Genomic DNA, 9,592 nt, shown 5'->3' on the forward strand with positions numbered 1-9,592 from the left:
GGTGAAGTGCCGGTGCTTTTGCAGGGGCCCCATGACGCCGGGCACCGTTGCCACCTATTTTTGAAACCAAATACTAAGCATGATTATCGGCCTTTCAGACTTCGAACCATAAAGAAAACATGGCCAATACACAATCATTTCCTTGCTCACCTTGACGCTTATGGACTACAAGGTTTTGCTAGGCTCACATCATGCGACGACCAAGTACGTTCGGACCCATCCCTTTTGACATCCCTCGTTGACCGGTGGAGACCTGAAACCCACACCTTTCACTTTCGTTTTGGAGAGCTTGCACCTACACTGAAAGATGTTTCTATGATCACTGCTCTACCAATTAGAGGTGAGCCGGTAGTCTCTCCACGAGTGTCTCCATCTTGGGCATTAGATATAGCAGCCCGTCTTGGGATGGAAATGCCAGAATCACAACGTTCTGGTAACCCTCGGGGCATCCCACTCGTCTGGCTTCGTGATAACTTTCTTAATTTATCTAGCTTCGCCAATGAGGAGACGAGAAAAATACATCTGTTTGCATATTTGTTGTGGCTCCTCGGGAATCTATTTCCAAATTCACATGGGGACGTTGTTGTCCCTGGTCTCATCTACATTGCAGAGAATATGGTAGATGAACCTTTACCCGAGCAGCCAAAATACAGCTTCGGTTCTGCCATGCTATCTCATACATACAGAGGCTTGTGTGATGCCACGCAAAAAACCTCTTTCGCACAAAAAGCTCCATTACTTTGTGTCGCCTATGAGTTTCTACAGTTGTGGTCCTGGGAATACCTCCCTGTAGGACGACCTCGTATAGTACAACCCATATACCCATATGACTTTGGCGAGGGTGCTAGCGCAACTATGGCCACCAGGTGGACAAAGGCACGGAAACGTTGGTCTCCAGATATTGCGAAAAATTGTTACCCTATGTACCACCAGCAGTTTGAGATACTTGATGAGGCAGAAGTCACATGGAACCCGTGGACTCAGGACCAGCTAAAAATGGTCTTTGATGCTCGACACTTCACACCAGGCATGTTGACCGATAGTGCATTCTGGCTGACTCGCTGCAACTTATTGTTCCTGTGGTGTGTTGAACCTTACAACCCAGAGCGTGTAATGAGACAGTTCAGTCTCTATCAAGAAATTCCACCACCTTTTCCCAGACGTATCGATGAGGAAACACATAAGTAAGATGTGACATCCCTAAATAGTTAGTGTCATTTTTAATTTACTAAACTCACACTTTGTTACATAATTTGCAGGCTAACCAATATGGGCAGGGGTTGGAGTTTATACGATTGGAGGGAAGAGAACAGTGAATGGGTACAAAAGTGGACAAATGAAGCGCTAGCAGATATAGTGCGTCAACTTAGGTATATTTTATGTACATTATTTTTTTACGATGATCATACGATGCGTGAAGATGCTTTGCTTTCATCACAACGGTTTATGTAATTATTTAATTTTGCAGGCCGTACGATGGAAGTACAGATCAAGCGTACAAGCAGTGGTACTGCATGAACACACGTGCTAGCCTGGCCAGTCAGCCAGCTACTATACCAACACATCTCACACAAGAGGAGCAGGCGCGGAGACATGTTGAGCTGCATGCAGCTTACTATCGTGACCACCTGGTAATCACTTGTAACTTTTTTAGGTCCATCATTTCATAATCATTAGAACTAAATAACATCCAAATATTGTTGAGCTTGAAAATGTCAACGAAGTAGGGCAGATGGCTACGGATAGCATGCCGGCCCAGGGCCCATATCGCAAGACATTCCAGAAACTTTTGCAACAATTCGTGGCAAAGAAGTTCAGATGCGGTAGAGGCGACGACGTTGCCACTGGAGCATACATGCCGGTAGCGAGGTCAGCCAGACCGAGTGCGTCACCGTCGTCCAGACCGAGCGAGGCGCGTACGAGCCATGAGCAATGGGGGGAGGGTCCGAGTACTAGAACGACATTGCCACGACATGACTCATCTCTGCCACTGCATCGCTCTTCTTCGATGCAGCTTCGTCAGGGGCAAACATCTCAGGACCATGGCACGTGCTTGGATTCGATGCCCGAGCAGTTTCTTTCCCCTAACCCATATGCGTACACAGGATATGATGCATACACCCAAGGTGAGGGATCTCAGCCGTTTCTCTCCACGCGAGGGATCCCCATGCCCGAGGAGACTCGTGTACCAGATTTAAACCAGCACCAAGTACAATGGCCAGACAGTATAGGAGAGGGATATGCTCAGGTAGTCATGTTTACATTTCAATGCATTTACAATGATATCATATATTATCCTCTAACAGTTTGTTTAAAATGTTTCTATGTGCAGGACACACCTGATGTTAATTGGGGCGATGAGAACACCCAACGCGGCGTCAACACAGGCCTCCGAGGAGCATCACATGATCATGGCGTCAACACAGGCCTCCGGGGAGCATCACATGATCTTGGCGACACGGTTACATCATTAGTTACAGAGTTCTTCGGAGGGGATGTTATTGGCCCATCTTTTATCCCCTCGGAGTCACAACCATACGCCTACAATTACGCTTCAGGTTCGCAACAAGGATTCGCGACTCCACCACCTACGCAGGACTCGCAGACACATGAAGCCGAAGTGGAGTACGGCCGCGGTCTTCGTGTGACCCGGCCACCTAATCGCTTGTCGCCTTCCGGTCGTAAGGAAAGGCCAGGTGGTCGTCGTTAAGTAGGGTGATTCATCTATGCACGTGCGCGACCCATTGTATCTATATATGTGTGTATCAGACTTTTCGATTTGAACATCTATGTTTGCTGAAATAAAAATGCACCAGTCAACGCTTTCCCCTCAATATTTTCAGGCAACGCTTTCCCCTCAATATTTTCCCGCCAACGCTTTCCCTCCATATGTTCCGCCACCCGTTTCCCGCCAACCCCTTCCCGCCATATCTTCCCGCCACTCGTTTCCCGCCATATGTTCCCGCCAACCCTTTCCCGCCATACTGCACTCGTTCTTTCCCGCCATTTTCTCCTCTCTACCTATAAAACCCCCTTCAGACGGAGGTGGATAAGCATTCGAGTGTAGTGTAGTCGAGATGTCCCATTATCCTTTCGATCGTAGTTTTCACCCTGGGATGAGCAGGACTCTTCTGAGGCTAGCTACCGATTTCAGGATGGACAATAGGATAGTTCCATGGGACGAACTCACCGGTAGTGACACCATAATGAATGAGTTGGCTCACCAATTACGTAGGTCTGGGTGGCCTGAAAGGACCTATGAGGAGGTACGTAAAGAACTTTTTAGGTTGCATGCAAGGTGGAAGAATGTAGTGGAGCCGAAGAGTGAAACTTTCAGAAGGACTGCAGAAATGCATCCATTTTTATGGACTGAGGAGAGCGAGGATGAAGATGATATCTTCATGCCGCCGCTTCCGGGTGCTGCATCATCAAAGGGCAAGAGTTCTGCATCGTCTAAGGGCAAGAGTACTGCATCCTCGAAGAGCAAGAGTTCTGCATCGTCCAAGGGTAAGAGTTCTACATTCTCGAAGGGCAAGAGTTCTGCATCGATGGAGGATGACGATGATGCCTTCATGTAGTTTTATTCCAGTTCTACCGTTTAATTCGGATGTACTTGCATTATTAGTTTGTACTCTGTTATTGTAGGGCATTATGTTCTATCTTAATTTTATTTTGTAGTTGTTGCACGATGTTCGATATTAGTGGAGGGAAAGAAAATGCCACTACTTTATTCTTAAATTATATTTTTTTTCCATTACGACACGGCACAACTGAAAATAAGATACATTGTAGGAATATACCTACATTTAAGTCCTAAAATAAAGCTACATTAAAGTGCAGAAATAAAGATACAAATGATTGCGGAATTTTAAATACTACCACAGGAATCTACTGAGTCCAGCGTGGATATTTTCCTTTTCCATCGCCAGCTTCTTCTGCTGCCTTGGCCTGACGAGCCCTTTCTTTCTTTCTCTGCCTCTCTGCCTCACGAGCCTCCTTTCGCTGTCGTTCCTGCTCCTCCATGCGACGAGCCTCTTCCCTGTTTTTCTTTCCCATTTCCTCAAAAAAACGGTGTTGCTCCGCATAGTATTCTTTTAACTCTCTCTCTTGCTCTACTTTCTCCTCAGCTTCCGCCTTCTCGCGTCGCTCTTCCGCAAATAAACTATTCCACGCACGGCGACTTCTTTCACGAATCTCAGTCACTGCCCAAGCCGGCTTCTCCGTGTCAATCCAATGATAGTACATGCACAGAGGCGGAGGAGACTACAACAAGAAACAAGAATGTTACTAAAGAATCAATGAAAATACCAACAATATCTATTCGTGATGGTTAAAGCATACCGGAGGATTGTCGTACTCTGAAATAGCTACGGCAGGATCTTCCTCATAATTGGCGCACATGAAAAACTTCATGCCCAACCAATCTGAAAAATCCGTCACCTCCTTCACCTTGCAAAGATCGCCACACCAACATCGCAGGACTGCCACCCCAGGAGGCAAACTTGCGTTCTTCATTTTCCTCGGCCTAATGCTTTGATCCGAGCAAGGCAAACTCATACCGACTGAAAAAAATTGTGTTATACACTTTGCACAGTGGCGATTTCAAGGATGGCTGGACGAGAGCCTCGGTGTCTCCTTTTATAAGCCCAGACGATAAATAATGGCGAGAAAATTAAGCAGTAAATTTTAGGATCCCTGTAGTGTCGGCACAATAGCTTCCCGCAGTATTGGATTCCCGCAGCGAGTGACTGATGCCGTCGCATCCTCTCAAGCAATAGCCAGAGCGATTCTCATAGTGCGGTCCTATCCGCTGAGGCAAAAGAAGCTAAAGCAAGACTGATTCTTGGGCGAAAGAAGCATCAGCGTGCATTTTCCCGCTCGTGGGAATCACCGCCGTCAGGGTCGCTGTTGCACACGGGAATCAGCGCCATCTGCAATAGGAAAATGCGTCGGGCGTGAAGAAAGATGCCGCCTCCTCCGGTGGCGGCCTGGCCCACGCCTCGGCCCGCGTGCAGCTGAGGCTGTCGGACGGGAAGCGACAGCGGCAGAGCTCGCCGCCTCACCTAGTGGCGGCCGGGCCCACCGCTCCTGGCCCGTTCCGTCCCAGCTACTGCACTGTGCAAGAACCCGTTGTGCACCGCGCGGCCGCCTCCTGCGGTGGCGGCGGGGCCCGCCGCCTCCTGGCGTGGCGGCAGGTGCCACGTGTCGCCTGCCGCACCTGCCGCCACTAGTCAGGGGGTCCTTTTTGACGTTTTTATCTGCAGATAGTCCTTTTTGACAATAGCGTTCGGCAGGGGTCCTTTTGGACAAAAAATCCGCATTCCTCATCAGGCAAACGCGCACACGACACAGTCTTCTAACGCTAGCTCGCTCCCCGTCGTCAGCCGCCCATGGAGAACGGCGGCGAGGCGAAGTGGCGCTTCGGGGCGGGGAACCCGGCGGTCCAGGCGAGTGGCCGGCAGAGCCTCCGCGCCCTCGTCACCCGCGTGTTTGACTGCGTCGACAGGAACGACCCGCGGCCGGTCGCGCCGCTCGGCCACGGCGACCCCTCCGCGTTCGCGTGCTTCCGCACGGCGGCTGCCGCCGAGGAAGCCGTCTCCGCCGCCGCCCTGTCAGGCAAGCACAACAGATACTCCTCCGCCGGAGGCGTGCTGGAGGCGCGCAGGTACGTACTGCCGCCGCAGCCTTAATCTCTTCTCTGTTTCTTCAGCTAGTCGGTTCTGGTAAACGCATGGATATGTACTGCCGCAGCGCCGTCGCCGCGTACCTGTCCAGGGAGCTCCCCTACGAGCTCTCGACGGGGGACGTGGTCGTCACGGCCGGCTGCAACCACGCCATCGAGATCATGATGGCCGTGCTGGCGTCGCCGGGCGCCAACGTGCTGCTGCCGAGGCCGGGGTACCCGATGTACGAGTCTCGCGCCGCGCTGTGCGGCCTCGAGTTCCGGCGCTTCGACCTCCTGCCGGAGAAGGAGTGGGAGGTGGACCTCGACGGCGTGGAGGCCCTCGCCGACGAGAACACCGTCGCCATGGTCATCGTCAACCCCAACAACCCATGCGGGTGCGTCTACTCCTACGACCACTTGGCCAAGGTATCCAGCATCTACGCAGACGTCTATGCATTAAAATTTAAGACAAGTAGCGCCAGTAGCTACTTCTTCTTCCTCTGATTAGTTAATACGGAGATATTTCACAGATTGCAGAGACGGCGAGGAAGCTTGGAATCATGGTGATCAGCGACGAAGTGTACGACCACTGCGCGTTCGGGAGCAAGCCGTTCGTGCCGATGGGCGTGTTCGGGGAGATAGCTCCGGTGGTGACCATCGGCGGCATCTCCAAGCGGTGGATGGTGCCCGGCTGGCGCCTTGGCTGGACGCAGCCACCGATCCCAAGGGGGTCCTCCGGGACAAGAACGTACGTACTACGTACCTTCTTTACCCCAACCAACTTCCAAAATGTGTTCACGGGGGCTGACAGAGAACCTCCTGGTAATTTTCTTCATCAGGTCCTAGAGTCGATCATGAGCTACTGCGCCATCTCGGTGGACGCCGTGACGTTCGTGCAGGGAGCTCTGCCGCAGATCATCGCCAACACGGACAAGGCCTTCTTCGACAAGGCCATGGACGTGATGAGGGAGGGGGCGGAGATATGCTACCGGAAGGTGGGCGGCATCGAGTGCATCACCTGCCCTCACAAGCCGGAGGGGTCGCCGACGACGGTGAAGCTGGACCTCTCCTGCTTGGACGGCATCGCCGACGACGTCGACTTCTGCACCCAGGTCGCCCGCGAGGAGTCCGTCGTCATTTGCCCAGGTACCATACTACTCCCTCCGTTCCGAATTACTTGTCGCTCAAATGGTGTTCCATTTGAGCGACAAGTAATTCGGAACGGAGGGAGTACATTATCAATCAAATCAATCATGGATTCGGCTTATTTTGGACTGCTAACTATAGCTTGTATAGTACTCCGTATCATTGTCGGGTTTGCTGTTGGTCACATAGCTTTCCATGTCCGCATCGATCCAAGCAACCTACTAAAAACCAAATCAGAAGCAGAAATCCGAATCTAATTGTTTTTGCCCCCACCAGCATTCGTTGCTCTGAGGCCGTACGAATCTGATTATAATTGTTCTGGTAGTAGATTAAGTTATGCATCGGTCGATCACAGAGAAATTAAGTGAACGTCCAACGACTCTTGATCTATCTTGTCTTTTGCAGCTGTTGCAAGCTAATAAGTTTATTTTGCCTTTTCTCTTTTATATTTTTGTGCTTAAACTATCAACATAGGGCTGATATATACGTCTTCAATGTTTTCCACGTTTCGTGTAGCTATATTGAGCAAATTTCATCCAAAGCACATCGCTAGCGGTTGGACTAGCAAAATCTACTCCCTCTGTAAACAAATATACTCTCTCAATCTGGAATTGTTTGTTGTGGAAATGGATGTATCTAGACATAATTTAAGTTCTTTGATACATTCATTTTTATTTATTTTTGCGACAAGTAATTCGGAACGGAGGGAGTATGAGGAGTACAACTTTAGGGGATTTTAACACATATAATTCAGAATATAGGGATAATGACTAGCAAAAAAGAATGTAACGGCGACAATTCACCAGCTGACTCAAAATCGACAGTGGCTCAGCTTTAGCTCGAACTAAGCCTCCTTATTTACCAATCTATTTACCTGCGTTTCTTCAGCCTTTTTCTAATGACTTTGAATTTTCACTTGAAATTTGACCAAACTTTGAAAAGGACGACCAAATGGCTGGACAAAATGAGCTCCAAAATTTCCAAGTACTAAGAAAAATAATTATATTTACTATTTGTCTTCAATTTTTACACCTTTTTTATCCCACTTCATTTTTTTCTGAATTTTGAAAACTAGTCCAAACTCCTAAATGGCTTGGCAAAACCGGCGCAAAAATTGATTTACTGCTCCCTCCGTTCCTAAATATTTGTCTTTTTAGAGATTTCAAATGGACTACCACATACAGATGTATATAGATATATTTTAGAGTATAGATTCACTCATTTTGCTCCGTATGTAGTCACTTGTTGATATCTCTAGAAAGACAAATATTTAGGAACGGAGAGAGTATAACTTTTCCACCATTTTATGAAACTTTCAATCTTTAGTTCAAATTTCAATCTCATTGTTTAAATATCTTATGACTATTTTTTTTAAATAACTGTTACAAACAAAGCTCTGTTCCACATTCTAAAAAGTAGTCCTGCTACAATTTTGTCTTTTTAGAGATTTCAAATGGACTACCACATACAGATGTATATAGATATATTTTAGAGTATAGATTCACTCATTTTGCTCCGTATGTAGTCACTTGTTGATATCTCTAGAAAGACAAATATTTAGGAACGGAGAGAGTATAACTTTTCCATCATTTTATGAAACTTTCAATCTTTAGTTCAAATTTCAATCTCATCGTTTAAATATCTTATGACTATTTTTTTTAAATAACTGTTACAAACAAAGCTCTGTTCCACATTCTAAAAAGTAGTCCTGCTACAATTCACGGGGGAGGGATGCCTGCTGGTTCAGTTTACACTAATTAGCAGTAGTGGTATTAACACATGCTCATGCACTACAGGGAGTGGACTAGGAATGAAGAACTGGCTCCGAATTACGTTTGCTGTCGATCCAGGCCTTCTCGAGGATGGCATGGAGAGGGTCAAGTCTTTCTGCCAAAGGCATGGCAAAGCCAAGGAGTTGAAGTGATATATGCATGGAGTGGGTTTCTCCAAAATAAATGTTTGATTGTGCATGTGCAACTCGCGTTGCATATGGGAGAAATCAAACTCAGAGGAATGTACTAGTGAAATTGAAGCACAATTATGTATCTTAATTATGGAAATCATGTCAAAATGTTAAACTTGAGTTTAATTCTGGCTCCACTGGCTTGCAGACTATGCCGACCCCGAAGATTTTCCCAGGCCTATAAACCAAAGTGGACGGTATGCATTTTTTTATTTTGTTAAAACAAAGGCATCAAAGCTTACGTGACACACTCAAGCACCACTAATCCGATTGCTAGGCCGTCATCTATATTGATTGAACAAAGCCTATGCTGCCATTTCCAAATCATCAAGTGCTTGCAGCCAAAGACTCCTATTAGCACATCCGAGAAACTAAGCCAACACATCATTTTAAGATTGACGAACTCGCCATAGACATCTTCATAGTCGACGGGAACGTCTCCTCCCACCGAACGCACATCGCCGAACTGTCTAAAATCAATCCAGGAAAATGCGAGCACCGGTGTGAAGTCTAGAACTTGAACTCTGGTGGGGATATCACTGTCCTCCTAACTATCCAACCATAGGTTTAGTTTGTAAAGTATTTGCATATTAATACCTTTGCAAGTTAGAAAAAGAAAAGAAAAGGCTAAGTTGTGTTAATAAGAAAGAAAAGGAAAAAGAAAGTTAAGCTAATTGTTAGGTATGTAACTGAACTGGTTTACCTAAAATTATAGGTTGCTCGACCTAGTGAGTAGTTTAATTTGTTCAACAATCTATCAAAAACGCTTCGTGTGACCCAACCATACGTCCTCACTTTGAGCCACTCGTGGGGAAGGG

At 47.4% G+C, this 9,592-nt stretch overlaps 1 long non-coding RNA gene and 1 pseudogene across 1 annotated transcript; both read left to right on the top strand.

The window, feature by feature from the left end:
- Positions 1 to 1,325: 1,325 nt before the first annotated feature.
- LOC119326244 lies at positions 1,326 to 1,871 on the top strand. Its single transcript, XR_005157873.1, has 3 exons — positions 1,326 to 1,370; positions 1,469 to 1,631; positions 1,706 to 1,871. It is a non-coding gene; the product is annotated as an uncharacterized LOC119326244 (long non-coding RNA).
- Positions 1,872 to 5,336: 3,465 nt separating this feature from the next.
- On the top strand, positions 5,337 to 8,900 carry LOC119321890 (annotated as a pseudogene).
- Positions 8,901 to 9,592: the final 692 nt, after the last annotated feature.

This window comes from Triticum dicoccoides, chromosome 6B (genome assembly GCF_002162155.2).
Source record: "Triticum dicoccoides isolate Atlit2015 ecotype Zavitan chromosome 6B, WEW_v2.0, whole genome shotgun sequence".
NCBI lineage: Eukaryota > Viridiplantae > Streptophyta > Magnoliopsida > Poales > Poaceae > Triticum > Triticum dicoccoides.